The sequence below is a fragment of the Ursus maritimus genome, unplaced genomic scaffold (assembly GCF_017311325.1).
Source record: "Ursus maritimus isolate PB19 unplaced genomic scaffold, ASM1731132v1 scaffold_33, whole genome shotgun sequence".
NCBI lineage: Eukaryota > Metazoa > Chordata > Mammalia > Carnivora > Ursidae > Ursus > Ursus maritimus.
Window position 1 is genome coordinate 28,845,832 of NW_024425897.1, and position 6,071 is coordinate 28,851,902.

Genomic DNA, 6,071 nt, shown 5'->3' on the forward strand with positions numbered 1-6,071 from the left:
CTTGGAGGGCAGTGGAGCCCCCCCCCCCACACCCACGCACCCACCGGCCCGGCTAAAAACCCACTAGCACTTGATCCTCACTGCTGTGCAGCACCAGTCGCTGAGCCCAGTGACGCTCCCAGACAGAGAGTCGGGCATTCCATCTGGCCCGGGCTGTGACCGCTCATTACTGCATCCTTCTCCCAAACCCGGCCCCCACGGGCTTGAGTGTGTTCAGTTCAGTTAACAGGTTCATGCAGCAGGCTTGGTTCATTTGTGCAGTGCCAGGGAAGTTTGGGGGCCAAGTCACCCAGGTCTGTGTCTTTGTAATTGTGTGTGTGAGTGTGTGTGCGCGTGCGTGCGTGTATGAATGAATGTTTCTAGATTTGCACATGTGAGTCCTGTGTGTGCACGGGGGTCCAGCGTGCAGGGGTGTGCGTGCTGGCGTACCTCCCGTCGGGTTTTCCCTGGATCGCTCCTGCCCGCCTGGCCTCCCCGCCGCCCCTCTGCGTCCAGCGGCAGGAGGGACCCTCACAGGACACAACGGACCCCCGCCCCCCCCAAAAGTCCTTCCCGCGGCCTCTCCGTCAACCGGGTCCTAACTGCACTGAGGGGGCCCCGGGGGGCTGGACGGGTGGACACAGCACAGGGCAGGTGCCCCCTCAGGCGAACGCGCACCCACCGCACCTGCGCCTGGTTGACACGCAGACTCCGACGCAGCAGGTCTGGGCGGGTCCCAGGCTGCGCATTTCCAACACGCTGCAACCCAAGGCCGCGGGTGTGGACGTCAGGACGCTCTGGAGCCGTCGTGGGCAGAGACTTGGGCTCAGTGCCTTGGAAGGCCACTCAACCAGACCCCGAGCTGCCGGTCCATGCCCGCTCCTTGGGGACAGCGCGGCCTTCACGGCACTGCACTCGGGTGTTCCGGCGCCATCTTCCTCCTGGCTCCCTTCCTGCGCAGAGGCTCACGGGAGGCTTCTGATTGGTGGGCAGGGATCACATGGGGGGAGGGGCTCCTGGCTGCAAGGGAGGCTGGGAAAGCAGCGCGTGGTTTCCACCCTTCATGGTGACTCAGCATCCGAGACGTGTCCACGTGGGAAGGGTCCGCTGGGACACAGGCGGGCTGGGCCTCGTCCTCGCGGGCTTCTCCCACAGCCCGAGCTTGGGGACAGGACCTGCGGGCCACCCTCGGCCCCCACCACTCCCAGTGCCCTCCCCACCGCGGCACACCAGGCCCGGCCCCACCCGGTTTCTGGAACATTCTCTCGCACAGCTCCATCCAGGCCTAGCTCCCACGTCACCCCCTCAGAGAGGCTCTGACACGTCCTGAGCCGGCACGTCCACCCCGCCATTCCAGGACACCACGCCAGGCCCTGAGCACTGACCACACTGCAGACGTGGGTGCCCACTGTCCTCCGTCTTCCAACACAACATCAGAGACAGGACAAGTCGTCACTCACCCAGACCTCAGGACCCCGGCAGATCCCCGCCACCGATGCTCCCGGCACCTTCCAAACAGGCGACGGCTCCTCCCAGAAGGACCCTGGGGATGAACCCGTCCGGTCTGTTAACAGATTGGCGGCGTGTGACCACTGAGCCCGCGGCTCCGTCAGCGGGTCTTTCCCTCACAGCGGCTCACACCTCTCCTTGACCCAGCATGGAAGGGTGCAACGCTGAACTTCACGTAAATGGCATCTTTAAAGGGCCTGACCTCCGGCCAACATGGACGCTGGAGGATGGCCCAGGATCAGACTCTGTCTGTCTCAGGTTAGACCATGAGAATGCCGGCTGTGTCCTGATGAATCAGGGGAGAAGCCTGCGGGGGGGAGGGAAAAGCTGTCCTGCATGTCCCCAGCGGGTCCTGTCCCCACTCCTAACTCGAGCATGGCTTCTCAGCTGCAGCCTCCAGGGAGGGGAGGAGTCAGTGGTGATGGCAGCTGGGCAGATTGGAGGCCAGCCCCGTGGCCTCTGAGGGCAATAGAGCGTCCTCTGGAGGCAGCTGGGGGAGCTAGTGATGCTTGTGCTGGTTTGTCCCCAGGAAGGCCTGGGGGCTCTGGCAGGTCGTGTCCAGTGGGCATGGCTGGTGCCTGCTCCCCTGTGTGGGAGGAGGGGACAGCAAGGAGAGAGGATGGAGAGGTGCCTGCATCCCGCGGTGCTGTCAACACCTGGGGCAGGGCCACTGTGCTGGGCCTCAATGCCCACCGACTCACCTATCCCTCAGACACAGGCTCTGCCTCATCCCAGGAATAGGCCAGGAGTCTTTAGAGGAAGCTGTCACCTGCCTCAGGCCACAGAGGACGTTCTGGGATCAGTACCAAAGCTGGTACAGCTGGTGATGACCAGAAGCTGCGAGAGGGTCTCAGGCCAAAAGATAAATACTGGCATGTGGCTCAGACTTGCTAGTAGAGAAAAAACGGGTCCTCCCTGAGAACCTTTATAAAATGTGTGAAAACCACGGAACATAAAGACTAGGTTCTTCAGGCAACTCAATCTTCACATGTATCATTTTCACAGTCAGGACACAAAAATCACAAAGGGGACAACCTTTTAGAAAATAAAGTAATTTGAGCACATCACACATTTTCCAAGTCTATTTCCTTTGTCACCATTTCTAGGGGGTGATCTGTGGATCCTTTGTCCCGTTTGCTAAGCAGAGGGCCGCGTGGGCTCTCAGAGAGTGTGTCATCAACAGTGGAGCCTGTTCACGGTGGTGGTCTGGGCTGACTCAGCCTGCCCCACCTTTCAGTAGCTGGGGGAAGCTGCAGACTGTCCCTCCTGGGCAGTGCACCTGTCCTTCTTACCACCTGTTCGGTCTGTCTCCTGTCCCTAAGTCAGAGCCACCCCGGTACCGTGTGCACACACCTGGCCTCAGTCTGTGCCCGCTGAAGGTGGGTTCTGCTCCTTCCAAACCCGGAATCATCTCTCTTGCTCCCTATTGCTGACCTAAGGAATTCCCACAAAGTCAGCGGTGTAGACGAGAATTTCATCTCTCACAGCCGTGCAGGTGACAGGTCTGATGTGGGGCTCGCGGGGCTAGAGCTCTGCACCACCTGGCTGCCTTTCTTCCTGACGCTCTAGGGCAGGATCCGCGTCCTTGTTCATTCAGGTCGTTGGCAGAATTCCTGTGGTTGTAGGACTGCTTCCCTGTTTCCTTCGGGCTGTCAGCCCAGGGCCCTTCCACCTTGAGGGGCCGTGGGAGTGTCTTGGCTCTGGGCCCCCTGCTTCGACTTCAGGCGACAGAGACCCGCAGCTTCCCCAGCTCGGCTATGATAGGACGGGGACCCCTCCACCCTTTGCATCCAGACCCCAGATCCCCCAGGGCTGCCCACCCTGGGACAGGCTTGGAAGCTGGACCATCTCATTAGGATAGTTCTGCCCGAGCTCACCCTCAGCCCTGCTCCCACTGTCGCTGGTCCCCGTGCACCTGGCAGAGCAGAGAGAGCTGAGAAAGAAGGCTCCGTGTGAATTCAGATTGTATGAAGGCTTTGAGGAGACTTCAAAGTGCATTCCGGTTTTCAAGGACAAAATGTGCGTCTGGGAACATCCCTGCAGTGACCTGGTGTTATCAGCACTAAGCTGTCCTAGCGATGCCTGCATCCTCTCCGTTCTCACGCAAGGTCTTAGCGCAGACTGGCACCTGCCTTAGTTTTAATTAAAAGCTCTAATGTCCGAAGCACACCGTTCTCTCCTCCGAGATAATATGCGCTTGTTAGAGCCCATTTACTGCAGCCCACGGAGTGTGTGACAGCCCACACCTCCCCAGTGGACCTTGCTGGAGCTTTGTCACTGGCTGCAGGGGCCAAACGGGTCCACAGGCGAGTGCTCTCCTTGTCACGTGATCAAGAATATGGACTGTCCCCAGCCCCCAGCCTGCTGCGGTGGAGGTGTAGCGCCCGGCTCCCTACTGCAGCCCCGAGCGCTGGGACCGCTCCTCACAGCCTGCGCCCCAGGGTGACCCTTGGCCCCGGAATCTCTGAGGTGTCAGCCACAGTCAGGCACATTTTCCCAGGGAAGAAACTGCCCCTGAGTGGCCAGACGATTCCACTCATTCATTTATTGATCACATTTTCTGAGGAGCCGGGCTCTGTCATTGTCATTGAAATGAACCCGCAATACAGACTCATCCCCTGCCTTCAAGTTCACAGCCTGGAGACGGACACAGAAAAGGAATAGCCAATCTAAAAACACAGAATTGCAAACTGTAACGTGTGCCAGGATAGAAGATTACTGAGAACATTGGGAATACATAGAAGGCGGTTTAGAGAGCGAGCCTCTGAAACCTGCGATCAAGCAGAGGGAACAGTGGGTGCTAAGTCCCCGAGGGGAGAGGATGCTGACTCAGTGGACCCATTGTAAGAGTACGTGACGCTGCGTGAGGCTCGTGACCACACGTGGTTCTTGCTGCTTTACGTGCAGCTCCTCACTGCGTCCTCGGTTCCGCGGGAACAGTAAGGACGAGAATGATTTTAGTACCGCCAATATCCCCATACCAGACGTGAGGATGTTGAAGTTCATGGGGATAAATTGCTGGCCACGGGTTCCGGCTCAAGGATGGCAGAGCCATGATCAGACCCAATCCATGTGGCTCCCCGCGTTGAGCTCCTTTAAGACCTCAGTGTGACCCGGGCTCCAAGAGGAGATGGAACATGGTTGCAGAGAGATTGGGTGTGGGTCCGGACCAGCCTGTCAGGATTTGCAGGCTGTTTTGTCTGTCAGGATTGTCTCTGCTATGAGCAACAGCACACTTAAACTAAATCAGGTAAAAGGATAAATTATTGGTGCCCATCACTGGAAAATCTATCTTGATTTCAGGCCTGGCTTCATCCTGGGGCTCAAGCGACATCAGTAAGGTCCACTCCTTCCCTTTTCTGTGCCGACCCTGTCCATCCTCTTTAACATCCTCTGATTCAAGATTCAAAAGTCTCAAGGAATGCTGACTGCCTCTTCACAACCATCCAGACAGAGGCCAGGGTCTCCCCTGCAGGGGCCAAGGAGCACCAGCTTGAGGCACATGACCTTTCCTGAACCCATCACTGTCGCTCAGATGGAAGCTGTCATGGGCCCAGACCAGTGTCATATCTGGAGTTGGGCAAGAGGAGAGGCTCCAGAGGTGAGTGGAGGTTTGGAGATGGAAGAGGAACTGGAAGCTCAAGGCACAGCAAGCCCCACTTTCAGGCCCTCAGGGTAGGGGTTGGATTGTACCCTGGCCCCATACACAGAGGGCAAGGAGAGATGGACGACAGAGGTGGCCTCTCCAGATGGGCTGGTGGCAAGGAACTTCCATACGAGGCTTGTCTTGGCTGCAGGATGAGATCTGTGCTCTGCCCCCAAAATCCTAAAGTTTATAGAGGGCCCTTAGTGTCCAGAGGGTCTCAGCACATCACTCTTTCGAGGCCACTTTCTTGGAAAAGTCTCTTAACGGTCGGAGCAGTGGGCAGACAGCACAGTCCAAGGATGGGAAGGTGGGGAGCCTCTCATTGCCTGGGCCAGCTCTATGGTTAGCCAGGGGTCACGTCCTCCGACAACCTTCACCCACAGCAGGGAGGAGGCCTCTGCCCAAGGAAGAGGGTGTGTAGTCTGGCTGGCAGAGACCATGGCTCTGGGGAGGGGAGGGCAGCTGCAAGGACACAGCAGCTCTAGTGGCAGGAGAACCTGAGATGCACAGAGTTCCACCTGGTCCCTACCCACCGAGCGCTCAGGCTCAGGTGGGACAGAAACCCCCAGCGTCCAAGGGAGGGGGGCTGTATGCCGGTGGTTCTCGAAGCGGCTGCCTGTCGGAATCACCTGAGAGGCTTGAAAATGACTGGTTCCCTGACTTCGGATGTCCTGGTGCACTTGGCCTGGGGCACTGCTTGGAAATCAGGATTCTTAAATCTCTCCGGTGATTCCTATGTGGAGCTGAGACTGATCCACGGGCAGACGTCGTCTGCACAGATGGCATCTCCACACCCCCAAAGCCCCCGGACCTACTCTGTGTAAGACTGTTCGTTCCACCACACTCTTGACTCTGCTGATTTTTTCACATCCTCCCTGGGGCTTCCTCTGGAGGACAAATCAACGTCTGACCCGGACAGTCCCTTTTTTCTTTTGCT

The 6,071-nt window shown here is 58.2% G+C and overlaps 1 pseudogene; it reads right to left on the reverse strand.

Annotated features, from left to right (window-relative positions):
• The window catches only part of LOC121099889, an 18,282-nt pseudogene extending 13,788 nt beyond the window's left edge, over positions 1-4,494 (reverse strand).
• Positions 4,495-6,071: the final 1,577 nt, after the last annotated feature.